At 37.7% G+C, this 21,073-nt stretch overlaps 1 protein-coding gene across 2 annotated transcripts in view; it reads left to right on the top strand.

The window, feature by feature from the left end:
- The window catches only part of LOC120539362 (potassium channel subfamily K member 4-like), a 79,362-nt gene that overhangs the window by 21,221 nt on the left and 37,068 nt on the right, over window positions 1-21,073 (top strand). Inside the window, exon 1 of one of the 2 annotated variants that reach the window (XM_039769360.1) lies at window positions 13,079-13,392. The exons of the other annotated variant lie outside the window; for it this stretch is intronic. The gene's annotated coding sequence lies outside the window, so the exon portion shown is untranslated. Of the gene's footprint in view, window positions 1-13,078; window positions 13,393-21,073 lie in introns of those variants that run through there. 2 annotated transcript variants of the gene reach the window in all.

Below are 21,073 nucleotides of genomic sequence, written 5' to 3' on the forward strand. Positions count from 1 at the left end.
TTGTGAAAAGTAACGCATGTGCATGCACCTGCTGTCCCGCCCCAACTCCTCCCAGAATTAGGCCTCTTTGAATATGCAAATCAATATAAATATACCTTAAGTTCAGCCGTCTGTGAAAAGGCAATGGCAAAAGCACGGGGGGAAATAGAAGAATTTCAGTGAATACCAAGTGGAGGCAAAGAAAAAGGTACTATTTGTTGGTTTAAACAGTGGTATAAACAACAAAAGGAAGTTGATCGAGTGACATAGCGTGTCGGAGAAACTCAAACTGACATTCACAAAGTCGCACAGTGCCCGAAATAAAAAGAAGTTGTCAGATATCAAAGTCTCCGTGAAAAGGCGAGTCGTAGGCCACTGTCTGAGTGTCATGTGAAAGCTTATTAGGGTACAGAGAAAAAAAAAAGGCAGACAGTGGGGAAAAAGCATGAAATGTCAACTTTAATCTTTAAATTTCCACTTTAATCACGTAGTTTATTTTGTCATTAAAGTAGAACATCATAAACTTAATCTTAAAATCATTTAATTTACTAGTTTCTCAATCCCATCGTAACTAAAGTAGCACGTTAAATGCTTTGTTTTGTATTTGATCTTCTATGTGCTCTATTTGTGTGAATGACTACGTGCTTCTGGGCTTTCTCTTCCTCTGACAGGACACAGAATCCATTACATTCATAATATTACAGCTCTCTTAATAATTAAAATACTGAGATGTATACGTGATATCATTTTCATGATGATAAAAGTTAAAGCATGTTATTAAACATGGGAACACGGTGGCGCAGTGATTGTTCATGTCTCGCGCAAAATGTTTGCTGTGCCATGTGCTACTTTCGATGAAATACTTTATTGTAGCAGTACTGTCTCTTTCAAACATACTAACCTCCCATTCCTGTCCTTACTTTTCTTTCTACAAATACCCAATACACCACACAATCAGCTCTGTAATAGACGTTAAGCCATCCGTAAGCTTAGAATGCCGGTTCTTCAAAACTTTTAAGGAACATCGAAATATCTTTGTAGTACGTGTTTAATTATTCTATCCATCTATCCTTCCAGTGTCATGTCAGCACCAGCAAGAATACAGCACGGGGCAGGAACAAGCCGTGAACAGAGCGCCAGCGGTACGCAAGCACTGCTGCACCGGGTTGTTAAAGTTAAAGTTTTATATGTATAATATAATAAACATATTTTGCTGCATTTCATATTAAAAATGATATCGTCATCATATGTAAATACGCGCTTTATAAAGTGGCTCAGGTTGTGCAATATTATAACTGTAGTGAGGTGATTGTACTAATAAGTACAAACAGTTCTGCAAGGAGCACTTGATGGACTGATTGAGTACGTTTAGAGTTCTTGGGATGAAACTGTTTCTGAACTGCAAGGTCAATACAGGAAAGACTCTGAAGCGTTTGCCATATGAGAGCAGTTCAATAGACAGCATGGCTGAGGCAGCATGTGCTTGTTGCTGTATACTGATAATTTTCTTTCCGATCAGCTGCTGTACAGCTGTGATTCCCTACTCAGATACAGTGATATAAATACTCCGAGTGGTGCAGTGAGAGTAATATGGAAAAAGATGATCCGATGCGGGATCCGAGGTGCAGTGAGAGTAACAACGTTAAAGCAGCTATTGTATTTAGAATAGTTTGACCATTCTGTGGAAAATTATATTGTTACTGGTTAATTAGAATCAGATGCATTAAACTAATAAACAATTTACGGTTATTTTCAGTATATTTATGAAGCTGCGTCAGGGATGTTGATCTAAAAAAGAAAGGATAACCACAAAGGAACAGTAGCTCTGCTTTGACGCTGGGTGCCCCAGTCTGCCAATCCGAGCAGAGAACTTGCATACAACAGGGTATGAGCTACCATGGAAATGTGCGTGGCTTTACGCCAAGTTTAGGTTTTATACATCGCGATTTGAATGTTGAAACATTCTTACGCAACATTTTTGTGCATACGCACCGTTTATACATGAGGCCCCTGATCTTTTTCCAGTGCTGTTGTTAATGTTTCAGATGTCTCTTTTGATCTATGATTGCTTTAAATGGCAAGATTGCCAGCAAATTGTGTCATGTTGTGCTACTGCTCTCACCAATCAAATATGGGATGGCAGTATTCAATGTTTGTAGTTTTAAAAAAGACTATCGAACAGCAGAGGATCAGTATATGGTTAAAGTAGCATGGCACTTATTATTCAATAGGCTATGCTAAAGTAATGAATGTAATAAGAAATAGCTCCATATTCCTCATTTCCCATGCAAGGTTTATTAGTGTGTAGCAACACAGTCAACCTCCCATGATAAAAGTTGTACACCAGGTGGTGGTATGCAGTTTCAAATTTAACAGGTAAACACTTCGACAGATGTTTCCTAATTAAAGTGTGAGTTTAGGGAATGCATCTTGTCATTGTCATAGAAAGCATTATTGAACACCACTCAGGTAATAATGTACTACAGCAGTAACCATTAATTGGTAGATTCTTTAAAATACTTTTGAAGCTCCAAAAGTCCTAACTTAACAAACCTTCCCAAATATACACTTTTAACTGTGGTAACACATTCGTTCAACTAAAACTATATACGTTGTATATATTTTCCCCTTTGATGGACTGGTGACCCTGTCTGAGGCTTATTCCATAGCACAGTTTTGTCAGTTCATGGTCCAGCTCACCCAGATAATGAACTTCAATAAGTAATAAATAGTATATCAAACTGGTTTTGTCACATAGTTATGGAATACTCTATAGTGGCAACAAGAGCTCTACTGATTTTGAAACCTAACTTTAGAGGGTACTGTAAAATTAAAAAAAATATGTTTATTTTAGAGAATATACAGTATTTAGAATTATTATACTGTACTTGTCCTTGACATAAGACTCCAGATAGTATGGCAATAAGTTATATGATACAGAGGTTCTTTGCTTACCTTGACATTTCATCACTTACTGTAGTGTTTTATTTATTCCAAGGACAGATACAATGAATTTATTGATATTTTGTCCATTACCTCCCAATTGGTTAACAGTGGGTGTGAAACACTCTCTTTTTGTTTGGTGATGCTTTTTTCAGGGTTGTATCTAATTTTCATAGTTTCTCTCCATCTTTAATTTTTACTGTTTTCTGAAATAATAAGCCCAACATTCATCTGTTGTGTGTGCTTACTGGTGGACTGTTGCTCCGTGTTGAGAGCCATACCACACCGTGACATTGATACAAATCCTAGAGCACTCACCTTTCCACCCTGTCTACTGTCCTTACACTATAACCAATCCTTAGGGCACTTCTAGAATCGCTAACTCCACATCTCCACCCAAACACAAGTTCACCTTTCACTTCCACATGTGAACTCCCAATTTCTTGTTATACTATACTTTTTAGAAGCCTCAATTCCCCAACAAAAAAGTAAAAAAGTGTGACATCTAAATCCACCCATTTCATTCTCAGAATACCATTCTTTTAATCAAAATCATTTATCATGGTGGCAACGTGTTGTAAGTTGTCGGGAGTCTCGGGACATCAAAGTAAGAATATCAGTATACTTTGCACACATGATGATATTTAATTTATTCATTTGAACATAATTTAACTTAATTATGACTGTTTAGTTTTATTTTTTTGAATAATGGTTAATCTAGAAAAGATGAATGCTGTAGAAATTTGTATCTCTTTACATCCCAAGCAAAAGTCAGATATACATTTACATAATCTTAAACTCTGATGTCATACCTTGTTGGGTCTATATGTAATGTCTGAGTTCCCAAAGCAGTGATTTGGTAAAGCAGAGAGGGCTTCATTAGATGATCAAATTAAATTAAGTGATTGATGATTAAACGAGTGCAAGGTGGCACACCAAAACTATACCACACTATTAATGATCACAAAATAATGCACATTTTCATTGCAGAAAGACGGTGAGTTTACTGATTCTCTTTTTCTTCCCATTCCTTCTGACAGCTCGGTGCTTGTTATTAAAAAGCATTTGTAGACATTCTTGTCTGATGCTTTAATTTTGATGTAGTGTCTACATACTGCGTATTAGGAAAATTGGTCTCATTTTTTTGTTTTTGTTTAAACAATCAGATTATGTCTCAACAAGCACATTTCATTTTAGAAAGTGCATTCTTGTTGTGAGCTCCACTCAAAGGTGTTTTACAAGTGTATTTCACTCAGGGGTTTTCAGTGCTTCAGAGGAGAGGTCTGAATCAGCAGGTGTTCTCCCATTGTTTTGTTTAATCATTTTGATTTTGAATTTAATTTATTTAGAATTATTTTAGCAGTATTGAGGAGAAGTTTTCAGAGAGCAGAGAGAAAAGTTATTGGATTAATGAGATATTACAAATTTTCAGACAAATGTGCAAACCTTAATTCTTTACGTCTAGAATCTGCCATGAGATTACACCACCTCAAAGTTGTAAAACTGGGAGTCAATTGTTTCGTAAACTAGAAGATCCAAAGTGCACAAATCCCAAAAACACTTCCAATATATCCACTAGAGGGGTAAAACTGTCCGAACTCACCTAGTAATAGGGCAAATACAGGAACTTTATAAAATAAAACATTTATTCTTCACAAAAGAGTATTGCAAAAGCAATAAAGCTCTGTGGAGCACAAAGGTAAAATTAAAAGTCCCAATACAGTAAATTCAAGAACTGAGAAAAGAATAGAGCAAAATGTCAAAAATCCAATAATTCACAAAAAGCACAAAGCATAGCAAAAACACAGAAACTCACCAAAAAATTCCCAAGTCCATTCAAATAACTGCCCTGATCTATCGGTCTACGGGAGACTTTCCAGATTTATAGGGAAGAGGGCAGTACCTGGCAGTGATTGGCAGGTGGCCCCACCTCCCAATGCACCACCCACAAAATACATGAAGTATAACCCAGGAAACTCACATACTGTGCATAGACACATTTAAAATGAAGAATAAAACAAATAATAAAAGAATAACATAAACATAAAAAAGAATTAAAAGTAAACAAAACAGACCTAAAACATGAATTTGAAACTCAACAAATTGGACTAAATGCAACTTAAGAGAAGTGTCTGTTAATAATGTGAATTGTGTGCTGCAATGTGAAAAAGACAGTGGCATTGTAGCGCAGTAGCCAGTGCTGTGCTTCATGAATACAGCATCCTGAATTTAATTCCTACGACTTGTGGAGTTTGTACATTCTTCCCATGTTTATAAGTTTACTTTCAGCTACTCCCATTTTCCTGCCACATTCCTAAAAACACATGTATTTATTTTAATTGGCAATTCTAAATTGTCCTATGTGTAAGCATTTGCACGAGTGGGACATAAAAATAATAATAATACATTTTGTTTATACAAGGTGCCTTTCTGAAAACTCAAGGACACCGAACAAACAGTAAATAAATAAATAAAAGACACAATTATAAACAACTAAAAACATCAGAAAATATTTAAAACCAAACATAACCACTGTAATCAGAAAGAAAAAGCAATTTTAAACAGATGCCTTTTAAGTTCACATTTGAAGGATGAATATGATTTGACATGCAACTGGAACCCTGTTCATTGCCATTTCCTGCATTGCACTCAGTGCTGCTGTTTAGGAATCCATCCTTGACTCAACATTACACAGGTTTATGAATGCTATGTTATGTCTATGTCATGGATGGTTTATCTGAAAAATTCAACATACTGTAACAAGAATAATTGTTTGTAGCATTCATTCAAATTTAATCTGGTTTGTATTCTATTTCATCACCTGCCTCACCTCTGTAGGTGAGCTAGATTAGGTGCAGTACTGAAATGTCTTTTATTTTCCCTCAACATCCCACTTGCTGCTTTCTTGAGCTCTGATGTGATTCTGCCACCCCCTTCTGCCACCACCCCCTTCCGCATGTCATTTTTAGTCTTGTCCGTTCTCTTGCCTTTCTAGCTGTATTTATCTGACTGTCACTCGTTGGATGTCGTCCTATTTATCATAGGAATGTCCATGTATTTTCCAGCCAATAGTGGGCTCCCAGGTTAACGTGTTGTCTATTGAAGTGTGGCCTCTTCTTGTCAGACTGGCTGGCCATGCACTTTGCTTTGACTTAGCTAGACTGTTATCGAGATGTGTTTCATTGTTTCAAATGTATTTCATTGGACACCCAGGGGAGAAAGGCAGCTGGCACAAAGGCAGTGGATTGCACTTTAAAAGAATGAGAGCTGTATAAGCTTTAATTCAGCCTTTTAATCACTTACATAATTTCCAAAGGAATAAAAGTAAACCTTATGCCATACAATACAGAGATGCAGTTCAAGCACAAGTACAATCAGGGTCATGTTACAGAGCAGTATAATGAGCTATGGGAATTGTGTTTGGTTCTTATTTTATGATGGTCACATTAATCTTGATTTAAAGGGAAAGTTCACCCTTTTTGTGAAATTAGCTCATTATAACACTTAATGAAGATCGGTGTTGGAACCCCTAGGCTTTGGAGATTGGGGAGGGTCGTTTAGATTATATATATATTTTTCACAATGATAATTTTCTAAGCTACTTAAACAAACCAAAAATGTGTGCTGCATCACTTATTTAGTATGTTGTTGCCCGGGGCTAAAGGGGTAAGGAGCAGGAGAAGAGGCCTTATGGTGTCTGTATATTAAAAGAGGGACTCATAACCTTGGGGTAACCTAAGGGCCCCAAGTAGTAGTATGGTCCAAGAACTGTTTGAGGTATTGTACCATACTTATTTAAAAGGTGACTAGCAAGCAATTACTTCTTGGGCACTGAAGTGAGACTGAGCAATGGCTAGCAGCACGGCATTTTTGCAGTGGACAATTTTTTGCCACTATTGTCATTTGTGTATCACTGAGTTAATATCAATTTCCTCCAACTCCTACTCTACTTATGTACATCAGTTATTTCTTGTCCAATTTATCATCTTAAAGAAACATCTGTAGCTTCTGGCTGTTTTCCGTCTTCTCGTAAAACTCTTATTACATCTGTTCTTAAGAAATCTGATTACTTTGTTATCAAGGATTCGAGAGTAAGAAAACAGTTGTAACTAGCTCGAAAATCCTAGAGTGACACAAATCTGGACCTACTGCAATGAGTAGAAGTAATAGTGTTTTAGCAGTTTTCCTAACTAAGGAAACTACTCCTAACTTCAACATGTTCAGGAGAGCTTGTGAGCTGTCCTGACTTGCTAGGAGCTGCCAGAAGAAGTCGCTCATTAAGAGATCACCAAGCAAATGCTTTGGAAACACTGGACAACAATGAAAAGATATCAATTTGACAGAGATGGAATAATGTTCATAACAAATCTTGTATGTCATATGATCACAACATCTAAACAAACATGTGATGCACTGTCTGCCAAAATTAAAGTGTTGGTAACATTTCATTTCTTGGGCCACACAGAAAATGCAGCTTTGCAATAATGCTAATTTAGGTATATTACAGCCAACCTTTACTCAAATTTTGTACTAAACCTTGAATAGCCTGTCAAAGAGTGAGGTAATATACAAATTTATACTTTTCTCAACCACTCCACATGAGGTGGTGTCAAGGCAAGCTACATTCATGGTTTGTTTCAATAACTGTTACTTTATGAGGCATGTCCTGGGCCATAACAGCATGAAGGTGAGTCTTCTAAGGTACAGCTGTGGGTCATTCATTGCTAAATAAACATGCATGTTACAGGGCTTAACTGTGATTTGGTTTTGTATCTCAGTCCCTTTTCATCTCGGTGCTCATTACAGTGTTATTCTTGATGTTGTTGCAAAGTGACAATGATTATGTGCAGCTTTGCGCAATATTTTATCATGTCTTCCATTTTCTTCTTCTTCTTCTTCTTCTTCTCCTACTCATACTTTTATTATTATTGTTATTATTATTACTGTTTTTATCTTTGTGATGAAGCCTTACTGTTGGTATCATAAAACTTTAAAATATCACAAGTGCAATTTTGTAGCTCAGGGTGCCATAAAACACTTACGTCATTCATTGTCAAACGAGAATTCCAACTCCTCACTGGAAGTAGGTGTAGGATGCCTTAAGTACTTGCCATGTCCTACCCTAGTCTGCCATGGTAACTGACAAAAAAAGAAATAGGTTCACAATTCCTAAATAAGCTGTTTCTTGCTGTTTCGAATGCACTCAAGATGCTGCTGCTCATTAAATATGACATGTGCTTGCACCAGAAAGTTGTCGTGATCACGAGTATTGTCTTGTAGAGTATTGTACAGGTAGCTTCAGCTTTGCACCACTGACAAAGTTAGGCCACAGTTTCCAATCACTTTTACCACATCCACAACATGCTCTGTCTGGGAGATTGTTGGAGGTGACAGAAGAAAAACAGATCAAGATCTGTGGACAGGGAACCTGCAAAGCACTCAGGTAGCTTGTAGTAGCCTTTTCTGCATTTCTTCCGTCTGCCTGAGTACCTCTTTCTTTGTCCTCCTCATCTGTTGTTGCCTCTGTCATGTACCTTGCCTCAGGTTTCAGCCAGGATTCCTCCCCTGTCTGGGATTCAAATTCATGTTTTTTGTCTCTTTTGTTCATTTTTAATTTTATTTATTTTGATTATGTGTGCATCATTCTTTATTTTTGCTTATGTCAATGTATATAAGCTGTCTTTGTTCTGCTCCATGTTTTTTGTGGGTGGTCCCTCAAGAGGTGGGGCCACCTGCCAAAAACTGCCAGGGGCTGCCCTCTCCTCTTTAAATCCAGAAGATCTTCCACTATTCCTGGCGGCTCATTGTGAATACTCTAGGGAGTTGGTGAGTTTACTTGTGTTTATTGTGAATTTTGCGAATCACTGTTTTCTCTCATTTTTTTGACTTTCTGCCCTGTATTTTTGACCTTGCTTTTGAATTCTGTATTGGGACTTTGTTCAGCTTGAATTGTCTTTGTGCTCCATGGAGCTTCATTGTAATTGGAATTCTTTTTGTGAAGAATAAATCTTTTATTTTTTAAAATTCAGTGATTGGCCTTATTACTAGCCTGAGTTTAACGGTGATATCCTCCTCTAGTGGGCATAATAAGAAGTGTTTGGAAGTACGTGCTTTGGAACTCATAGTTCCTGACACCCAGAAGTACAACTTTCTCTTGTCTCTTGCATGGATCCTGTACAGTAGTTGAACTAACTTCATGTAGCTATACTATATAATTACATATTCTTCCATATATAAATTCTTCATATCCTGCAGACATAATAATGTTTCATACTGGTCATATAATTTTCTGTAATATTGAAAAATACCCTTAAACCTCCATTGTATCATCACACCACAGCACCACAATGTTTTTAAAAGACCTCTTGCCCTTGCCTCGTCAGTATCACTCGACTGACTCTCTGTGGCTGCTAGTTGGACCATGAATAGCAGTTTGTTTATCCTTGTGGAATTTAAAACAAATTGCATTTTGGTTGCGTAATACTTGCATCACAAATTCACTAAATATCTTCCTTTTCTTGATAGGTTACATATGGGCTAAATTCTTAAGCCTATTGCTGCCAACAAAAGCTAGACAGAAGCGCTAAGTTACAGTTATGTTTGTTAGCCGCTAAATTATTTAGTGTGCTTATGTTAACACTGTTGTCATTGTAAAGCATTAATGGCAGCTGGACACACTATTTTAATAATGCTAGAATATGACAGACTGTAGAGCTAATCATACTGGCTACTGTACCTAGCTAGCTGTCTATTTTGCTGGCTATTTTGCTGCCACCTAGTGCTACTGAATTCATGAATCAATGCAGTGTTGTAAAGTTAACAGATGAAAACTTTTCCCACCTGTTCAAAACAAAGCTGATATTTTCAGTCATTATGCTCCATCCTCCTCCAGAGCCATTTATTTTTTGTTTCTCTTAATCCTTGCTTTCTCAGCACCCTCTTTCTTTTTTCTTATACGTCTGGTGTCCGTTGTAAAATGGTTAAATGCATTGAGCAGGTTAAAAATATGTGCCAGTTTATTTATGAGACTTTAAAAGAGTGTGCCCAACAGTTGACCGGCCCACCAGGAAATCTCCCAATGTTCCCAATGGCAAATCTGCCCCTGGCTTTGATTGCTATACTGATGACACTCAGGTTTATCTTAATAGTAGGTCTATCACAAAACTACCATCTTGTTCTTTGCTGGCATGCATTTTTGATTTACTTGATTTTACTTTTCTTAAACAGAATGCCAGTAAGACTGAAGTATTGTTAGTTAGCTTCAAGTCAATTCACGAGCGCAAGTGAGAAGCATGAATGTTCATTGTTGACTTGATTGTCACTGTAAAGAACATTGGATTGTGCAATGTTCACAATATGTTCATCGCTCTCCTTGATGTTACTTGTACGTGCATCGCTCTTAACCCACTTTTGGGTCCTAGTTTAGTTTTGCTTCCTACTCAATGATGTCTGAGCTGGTGGCTTTACAATGCCCTGGTACTTACATTTGCATCATGCAGTGAACCATCTCATAGTCTTGTTCTCAGTGACTTTAATGAAGATAAATTTAGAAAAGGTCTCTTATATTGAGAGTATTTTGCGTATTTTGAGAAATAAAGTTCTAATAATAATTTACCTTTCCACTGATCCATTCTGAAAGCCAGTGAAACTGGGACAGATCTTGACAGCACTGGGTGTAAGGCAGGAGAAAATTGTGGGAAGTGTGCGAGTTGATTGCTGTGAAGAACATGTTAAACAAACTGATCGGTGTGTAAACGAGTTATTCCTAATGATGTTTTGGTGGTCTCCCATTCACGGCTGATTTTTGCCTTGATCTTAATGGTTCTCTGTGATTCTGTTAGTGTTATATTTCTCAGCTTTTAAGCCTTGATCAAGTCATATTTATATTTTAGCCACATGTGTAGTATGTAATTTTTGTTTGTATATTTCTTCTGAAATATATGGCCAAACCCAATAGTTTTGATGGACAAGATAAGAGTGAGATCAGTATGGCCTATTGGGTAAGTTAGATAACTTTAAAACTCATAATCACTATAAGTCACTTTCCTTTCCACTGCTTTAATTGTGAAAAGAAAATATATATGGAGATAAGAGGGGCTATTTGTGGAAGGACTTGTCACTCAAAATGACTCCAATGAGATCAAATGTTAACAAAAAATGTTTATTAACATAAAATAAGGAGTAATAAACATAGGGACAACAAAGTATTGAAAGCACCTAGACGACCCTGCTACACCTTGGGCATGACTCTGCAAGTCTTGCATTTTCTGTCTGCCTAGTGGGGTCAGGTTTGCCCATTTGCTCCTCTCAAAAGTACATCAGAATGCTCCTTTCTTCACCTCCCTTCTTTTCTTCCCTGGTCTCTTCCTCCTTCACAGCTCTTTTCTTATAAATTGTGGCTGTCAGGTGGCTTTCAACTATAAGCTGGGCAGAAGGAAACTCAACTTGTCAGAAAATGATACCAGACTCATATCAAGTCCCTTCAAACTTGCACCTCGGAGGCAGCTTAACTTTAAAGCTAGAATGTCAAAAAACTCAGGTTTTCATTCTGGACACTGTTAATTACTGAATAAGTGATAATAAAACACTTCTTTTGCCTTCATTTTTAACTGACTTACTTTGGAAGACTCATAACCCTTTAATGTTTTATTCCCTTACTCAACAATCAAGCAATAACCCAACACAACAAGCTAACTGATTTATAACTGTGTATCCATCGGGTGAAAGACTAAGAAATATCAATTTGTTTTGGATCACAGCACATTTTGATGGTGTGCTCAGAAAAAAAGAAAATCAACACTTTTGAAAATATCTGGTGTGGCAGAACACGAACATCAACAAAACCATGGAATTAAATGACTGGTTTCACTAACAGCAAGAATTAGCTTCTAATTTTGAAATTGGTTGGATGTTAATGATGCCATCTTAACTGGTGATCTGTTGGTTTGCTTTGCATCTCATTTTTATTTAGTTGGTAGTTAATAAAAAACAAAATTAGGAGGTCTGTGATAGACTGGTGCCCTCTTCTGGGTTTGTTCCTGCCTTGATCCCTTTGCTAGCTGGAATAGGCGCCAGCACCCAAAAGCAACCACGGTCTGGATTAAGCGGGTTAGAAAATGACATGATATGACAATTAAGGAGTAAGAATCTTCACAAGCAATTCGATTAAATTTAAGTAAAAGAAGCCTCTTCAAGTACCAGCAGTAACTGGTTACTAATGGAGAAAGTGGCCAGAAAAAAACACTGTGGCCCTTCAGAATCTGAATTTGACACCCCTGCTTTAGAGCAATACCACAATTGTGTATATTCTCATTTCAGACAATGAGCCCTCTAGTAAGAGGCTAAGTGTCTGGCCATTAATCCCTGGACTCACCATTTCTCTAAAGGAAAAAGTCACATGTCCTGCCATCTCATGAGTTACCTGCCCAATAGCATTCTGGGCCATTTTATTAACATCATAGGCTCCCGGGTAAAACAGTGCACTGGGGCCCCTGTTTTGAGAGCAAAACAGAAACATACATAGGCATCAGAGACATTGCTCCTGGGGACCCCGGCCAGTGCCGAATTGTGCCCATACGTTAATAACGGCCCTGATTCTGGGAGAGCATTACACGCTGTTTCTATTTTTCTTCTTTGCACCAGTATGCAACACACATACTCGGCATAACTTTTTCTAATTACCACTATATTTCCAACACTAACATGTATGGCCATCTTTGCACATAGGGTATCGTTCTGCTCTGGAGGTCTTGTTTGAGACTCTTTGATAATTTTTACCAGATGGTCTCATGTGGGATTTTTAGATACACCACTTGCACCATTTTGCTGGTACATCCGGTAAGCTATTGCCAGCCAGACACACCTTTAGAACATACACAATGTACTATTAAAGCATCTTGGTATGGTTTTTACCACAGAAAGGTTTTACATTTCAAAGATTTTTCTTTAAACTTCTGTCTTAATAATGTCACAGAATCATTTTTGTTGTAAAAAAAATAACTAAATAAACAAAAGTCTAGTAGCTGACTTCTCGTCTCTTTCTCTCTCTCTCTCTGTCTCTCTCTCTCTCTGCTAAGAGCTAGTCCATAATTTACAACACTGAGCGAGCGGTGGAGGGTCTGGGGGGGGGTTCTGGCTGCATGGTGCTCATTTTATTATAGCATAGAAGGAGGGTATCTTCAGCTTTCACACTAATCATTGGAGGCAGTCTGTATTTTTTTTTCTGTCTCCCTCTTTTGGCTTACATCTTTGATAGGATTTATTAATTAGAATCGCTCAGAGCCAACACCAGAGGAGACGCAGGGTGTGTACAGCTAGAGTCTTCCCTGCAGTTCCAGAGCTCCTACGCCTCTCAGACTACACGCTGTCTCAGTTAGAGTTGTCTACCTTCAGGGAAGACGGGATCTTTGAGGGTGACAGAGTGCAGCAGTTAGAAGAAAGTGCCGCAGCTTCTCTTAAATTGTTGGGTTGGTGAGTTGGAAACCAATATCTGCATGATGTCTGTGTGTGTGTGTGTGTGCAGCATGCTATTTGTACTGTATATACAGTATACTACTGATACAGCTCCTTAATGTGCACAAGAGATGTGTGATTAGTGCTGGCTCACATTGAGTAAAGAATATTCATTTTGCATGACCTGGGCAGTCCCTGTCTTGGTTGTAGATAGCCATAAGTGTAAAGAAGGTTGACTGTGCCTGTACTGAGTGGACACAATATCAGCAATAAGTCAGAATTGCCTTTGTTTCTCTTTCTTTGCCTCACAGCTAAGCGCGCCTGTTTACCTTTTGGCACTTTCGCTTAAGCAGCTTCTTAGGCTGGGTCCTCCCTTTTCAGATTGACAGACTCATTTATTCAGCATCAGTTGAATGCTGACAGTATGGCAATTTTCTGCAGTTAAACTGGCTTGTTAATTTACATGATTGTGTATTTACTGGCATTCTGAATGGTGTGGCAATGCAGACTGTGCAGAATAACTCCATTCAGAAAAAAAAGCAACCCTGTGTCCCTAAGCTTTGACTCTCTTTTATTGTCCTTTTTGTGCCTATTGCCTTTTGAGAATAACAAAAGAAACGGTGGCCGTATTTGAATCAAAAGAGAACACACTCAGTATTCACTCTTGCGTGCTCCTGGTTAACAAAACAATTTCTGACTTTCCTCAAATAATGCAGTGACTTTATCTGAGATCAAGTGCTGTGCTCTGCCCTAACAGATCTTCTCTGCCCAGTGCTAGATATTAAGATGGTGCTTTTTTGTGAAGAAACAATTAAACATACAAAGAGTTTCTGCATTATTAAATGATGTAAATGAGACAAGTGAAAATAAAACAGTAAAATTTGAATAATGGAAAATGCTGAATGTTTAGGAAAAAAAATAGGGAGCAACCTTTACCGCTTCTGGAGCAAATGTCTTAAGTAGTAACAATAAAACTCAGACAGCCGTGTATCATATACAGTAACAGAAGAAGTGGGGTTAGTTGAGTGGGAATAATGGCAAGCTGAGGGAGACAGCAGATAATGGATTATGGTAACTCACCAAAACATGACTCTGTGCATCAAGTGTCATTTTAGTAGTTTTATTATATAGAGTGCCTTTTACATACATTTCCATATACATTTTAACATAAAACTGTGGTACACACAGTTTCCGTGACTTCTTCAGCACAGCACTGTGAAACAGGGAGCAGTTTGAATCTAAAACCTTTATGGCTATAACTCCGGACACTACCATAAAGATTGAGAACATGAAGTTATTAGGAAGCTGGTTAGAAGATAACAGAAAGTATGAGGTTGTGCACATAGAGAAACACAAGATTCATACTTCTTATTTTTTTATTATTGAGCTACAAATATGGATTATACTGGTATTTAAAATATCTGCATGTGTGATGGCTGGGTTCTTGATGAAAACAGGTCAAAGTATAACATGGACTTTGTAAACTTAACACTTTTTCAGGGAAGATACAATAGATAGTTACAAATGGGCAAACAATGCTGACCGCCAGTGATTTTATGATGATGAATTTATCAACATTCAAGTGCTAGCTTGTTACTTTAAATGACTGTTTCTCAGTCTTATTATTTTTAAGAGTATGTTTTTAATTGGAAGGGATGATGGCATAGTTGTTATTTCTGCTCCCTCTTAGTTCCAGAAATCTCAGTCAGTTCCTAATATGGTCTCAGTCCATGAAGCGTTTGCATGTTTTCTCCATGCCCATGTAGGTTTTCTCCAGGGATTTCCCAAATTGCAAGGATGTTATGATGACTGAATACAGCCATGAGGAAGACCTTTGATGCATTTGGACGTCATCCAGGATTGGGTCTTGCCTTCCACTTGATGCCGCAGTGATAAGCTCAGACAGGAAAAGCGGATTCAAAAATGTTTATGCTCAGTTTTGACTTTACAGACTGCATGTCAGCCAGAAGTGAATATAAACAGCAAAATTATTATTATTTTTCTAAACCAAGCTCAGTGTACAAAATCACTTTTACGAATTTGCTCTTTGATTAGCATGGTAGGAATTATGTAACAATAATACTTTTTAAATTACTGGTTATTTGGTAACATAAAGTAGCTCAATAAACCCTGACACTCAGTCATAAACCTTTTTCTTTAGTAGCTCATTATGTCCTGTGCATATTTACACGGAGACCTCACCATGTACGGCACTGTCTGCTTTCTATATACACCAAAGATCTCTTACTTACCTGGTTAGTAAAAAAATCACCTGCCTGTTATGCTAGGACAACATGTTTTCATCTGTACCAACACATTTTATATTAGAAAATGAGATCATATATATCTTTTAACTTTGTGCTTTGTTCTGTAATAACAGGTTCTATAAGAGAAGTCTTATTTCCTATACCTTGGACATTTAGTATGTTTATTTAGTTTGGGACTTTATATAGTGCTTAATTCAGAGGTGTGTTTCTGAAGTATCTCATTTATCTGACTGGTGAAAATTAAAATATATTGAAGTGGGTTATGTAAATGAAAATAACTGAGAAAGGAAGCTTTTCTGTTAAGGGTTTTCTTGTTTGCCATGATGCTTGAAAGAAGGCACATGTGGGCTTCACTTCTAGATGCAAATAAAGGCCGGCCATGTTTGAATTTCATATATAACAATCAAGACTCTTCTTTATTCAGTGTTTTCCACAACATTTGTTTTCAAATTTCTGTTGAGTAACAAACATCTACGTTTTCTTCATTTGTTAGTCTACTACTTTAGTCTAAATCTGATGCCTCTTCTTTCCAGTAGCAGTTCCAGGTATAGTCTTGTTAATGTTTGTTGTGTTATAGGACTGGCCAGTGTTGAGACAACAAATAAGTAATTTCAAGGTTTAACCCTGGCAACGCAATTTGAGCAGAGAGGAAACAAGACAGCATAGCAAATAATGTAACCAATATAAATGGTGTAAGTAGTGTCTATCAATTTTCTTATGCACAGTGTGGTCACCAAGGGATGCTGCAGCTCCCCAAACTCCCAACACACAGGCTCAGACACAAGTTTGCGATTTACAAGGCTTTTATTTAGTGTAAAACTCTTACTGGGGTAGTAGTTTCCTACACCACAACCACAGCAGTCAGTAACACTCTGTTTCTTCAGTTCTTTACTCTGTCGTCTCCTTGTCTCTTCCTTTGATCCTCACAGCAAGGTTCGTCCTCCTCCTCCTGACTCTGGCTCTCAGATTGAAGGTGGGCTGGTTCTTTTATTCCACACCAAGGCGTACTTCCAGTGACACAAGTCTGTGGCTCAGAAGCACTTCTGGGTATGTCTGAACCCCACAAAGTAGGGATTCCTGATCCCTGCAGCTTCCCTAGCGGACCCCAGAGAACCCAACAGGGCTGCCCCATGTGAGTTCATAACCAACATGCCCTGCAGGAATTCACATGGGTGTCCTAGCCTGGGTAGACTGCCCTCCAGTGTTTTGGGGAAGGAACCAGTGTGAATAAACTGCCTTCCCCTGTTTTTCTGTTATAACAGATTCCTGCCTGGTTAAGGATTCATGTTCAGTCCTGGCTGGGATGTCCGCCCATCACAATAGTTTCAGCTTATTCATTGTAAATCGTTTCATCCATGTGTACATCTCAGCTCAAATGTTTTTTCCTCCACTGATTTTTTTAGGTTATGTAGTCTGGTGGCTAAAATGCCACAAGGATAACAGTTTATTCCTCGTCTCAATGGGTGACTCCAAGAGTGTGACAACCTACTTTCACTCCAGTTATCTCTTCCAGAATGGAGGATTTTTACTTTGGACAGAGCCCATCCTAGCAGTCATGGGTACAAAATAGAAAACTACCCCACAAGAGTTGCCAGGTAAGATCTGCCAAATCATCTCTGGCACAACCACACATCCAGACAAAGCTTGAAAATTTAGAGATGCCAATTAAAGTAACACAAATGTCTTTAGGACGTAGGAGGAGTCTGTGCTTAACTTATTAAACAATGTAAGCAATTATATTTATAACTCTTTAAAACCAGTACCTTGGAATTGTGGTTACCACTTGAAAGAGTTTTATAAATTAACATTTTTTCTGTCTACAAGTAGCAGTCACTTATTCAGATCACAATATTTTTCACCTACAAGGAAAAATGAAGAACTATCACCGTAAAGCACCCCAGGAAAAAAAAAAAATCACAGAGAAAATGTTCAAAACTGCACAAAGGAAACACATCAGATGGGATTGTAATTAAAATTTGTGTGTCATGAGGTGGCAATTTGCCATGCTACCAGGTCCAGATCTTTGCACTGTTATATACTTTCAATTCTACCCACATACTAATTAAACAAATGAAGTGACATTTATAACTGAAGCACACGGCAATGTTTTCTAAAGTGGAAAGAATAATCTAAAATGATAGTCATCTGAGCCAAGTGGATACAGCATTTCATTTGATAAAGGTGGCCACACAATAAAGATGGAACATGCTTCTATGTGCCAAAAGGACGGGAAAAGGGAAAGTTTTCTCTAGTAAGTAGATAATAAAAAAATGCTAGTGATAATTGAGTGCTAAAAAGTATTTATCTAGTAATAGCACAACATGCACAAATTAGCTGATGTTTTTCCCCCTCGAGACTCATGCTTTCAAAAGAGCCCCACTTAAAACCATTATGATTAACGTATATTTGGTAGATATCTTTACTTACAGGATAAAGACACACATCAATTTTTTCCATATGTTTTTTGCAACTGTAATTGGAAATGAGGACTGAGGCAACAACTTTACAGTTTAAAGTTCAGCATCTTGGATTATAAAAAGGTATTGGCCCAGATTCAGACTACATGTATGAGTTAAGCAAAGCATCAATAGATGTGAATAGCCATGCTTCATGACATGATGTCATACTAGAATTGAATGGTTTACTTAGGCACATGTAATGAAGCATTCTGCAGATGGTCCCTCAGATAGGTAATGGTCTGCAAAGAATGTAGAGTAGACTTTATTTTGTCTAGCAGATTGTCCTTTGCCTAATCTATGTGGACCAGGCCTGGAGACACACCAAGCCAGTGAAATAATACAAACCTTATGAAGGCAATCTCAGTAAATTGTTCTGTGTGATCAGGCATTGTCTTGTTTATACATGCTGGCCCACAACAAATAAGATTGTGAGATGGGTAACAGGGTGTTCTTGTATGTATCATTACTTTGTCAAACTGTCCTTCAGAGGCAACAGAAATAACTGACCATCACAGGTGATAGCGTTCAACTATAGTGAGATACCATTGTAGAACATTGCCAATAGTGTCTAATTGTGTGAATCCAGTGAATGTCAGCTCCAAGAAAGAGATGGACCTAATTGACAAACACCATATTGCAGTCTGTCTCCAATGCAAATACATTTTCCAACAGTGACTTGTCAATATTAGGCATTAAATTGGATAGCAAGAGTCAAGTCCCACCTCTGCAAATCATTGTTCCACAGTCTGAGTTGTTAGCATGAAATCCATGAAGAGTTATACATCTCTAAAGAGGATGAAAACCATTGATATAGACACTGTACTGACTTGAGACAAGACCCATTGCTGCCGTTTAGTGTTATTCCCTGACACCTTTAGGTTCCTCCTAATGGGTGAGAGCTTTTCTAGAACTTCTGTCACCAACAGTGTCCCACTGTCAATTTCATACACCAGTAGGTGTTGTCCATTGCCAGACTTAGTTAGCTATTCATTTGGCTGACAAGTATGTCTTGGAGGCATTTGTAATGTCAAAAGAGACATGAAAACCTAATCCTTGTGTACAGTACCTGTCAATATTCCCCCTTATTATTTTTGATATAAATTAGATCAGTGCTTATTAGTTCAGTGCCCTTTTCAGTGAAAAATTACTCCTTCACTTGAAGCATAATAATGTTGTCTGTAAAATACATTTCTTTTATTTTAATGTCATATCCCACTATTAATCAGTTTCCAACGTACATTCAATTCAGTTTATTCTTATTACACACCCTCCCACCCATGAGCTTAGAACACTACACAGTAATTACAAATATTACATGAAATAATGAAATGCAACATAACACCAGCATAAAACCAAAATGTTAAATATACAAAAAATAATGCCTATATTTGCATAAATATGCAACATAACAGACAGATAGATAGATAGAGTGCACCCAGGAAAATATTCACAGCGCATCATTTTTTCCACATTTTGTTATGTTACAGCCTTATTCCAAAATGGATTAAATTCATTTTTTTTCCTCAGAATTCTACACACAACACCCCATAACGACAACGTGAAAAAAGTTTACTTGAGGTTTTTGCAAATTTATTAAAAATAAAAAAATTGAGAAAGCTCATGTACAAAATTGAGCTCAGGTACATCCTGTTTCCCCTGATCATCCTTGAGATGTTTCTGCAGCTTAATTGGAGTCCACCTGTGGTAAATTCAGTTGATTGGACATGATTTGGAAAGGTACACACCTGTCTATATAAGGTCCTACAGTTGACAGTTCATGTCAGAGCACAAACCAAGCATGAAGTCAAAGGAATTGTCTATAGACCTCTGAGACAGGATTGTCTCGAGGCACAGATCTGGGGAAGGTTACAGAAAAATTTCTGCTGCTTTGAAGGTCCAAATGAGCACAGTGGCCTCCATCATCCGTAAGTGGAAGAAGTTCGAAACCACCAGGACTCTTCCTAGAGCTGGCCGACCATCTAAACTGAGCGATCGGGGGAGAAGGGTCTTAGTCAGGGAGGTTACCAAGAACCCGATGGTCACTCTGTCAGAGTGTGGAGAGAGGAGAACCTTCCAGAAGGACAACCATCTCTGCAGCAATCCACCAATCAGGCCTGTATGGTAGAGTGGCCAGACGGAAGCCACTCCTTAGTAAAAGGCACATGGCAGCCTGCCTGGAGTTTGCCAAAAGGCACCTGAAGGATTCTCAGACCATGAGAAACAAAATTCTCTGGTCTGATGAGACAAAGATTGAACTCTTTGGTGTGAATGCCAGGCGTCACATTTGGAGGAAACCAGGCACCGCTCATCACCAGGTCAATACCATCCTTACAGTGAAGCATGGTGGTGGCAACATCATGTTTTTCAGCAGAAGGAACTGGGAGACTAGTCAGGATAAAGGGAAAGAGGTGCTGCAAAGAAGAATGGGCGAAACTGGCCAAGGATAGGTGTGCCAAGCTTCAAGGCATCATATTCAAAAAGATTTGAGGCTGTAATTGCTGTCAAAGGTGCATCGACAAAGTATTGAGCAAATGCTGTGAATACTTATGTACATGTGATTTCTCAGTTTTTTTATTTTTAATAAATTTGCAAAAACCTCAAGTAAACTTTTTTCACATTGTCATTATGCGGTGTTGTGTGTAGAATTCTGAGGAAAAAAATTAATTTAATCCATTTTGGAATAAGGCTATAACATAACAAAATGTGGAAAAAGTGATGCTCTGTGAATACTTTCCGGATGCACTGTTGATAGATAGATAAATAGAAAGAACTTTATTTGTACCTGAGGTATTTTTACAGAAGCTCTTTAAATAAATAAATACATATATATGTATTTATTTATGACTATATATATATATATATATATATATATATATATATATATATATATATATATATATATATATATATATACACAGTATATATATACACCCACACTTTGGTCTGAACACACACCAGAATGACTAAAAAGTG

Source organism: Polypterus senegalus, chromosome 11 (assembly GCF_016835505.1).
Source record: "Polypterus senegalus isolate Bchr_013 chromosome 11, ASM1683550v1, whole genome shotgun sequence".
In the NCBI taxonomy this organism is placed as follows: domain Eukaryota; kingdom Metazoa; phylum Chordata; class Cladistia; order Polypteriformes; family Polypteridae; genus Polypterus; species Polypterus senegalus.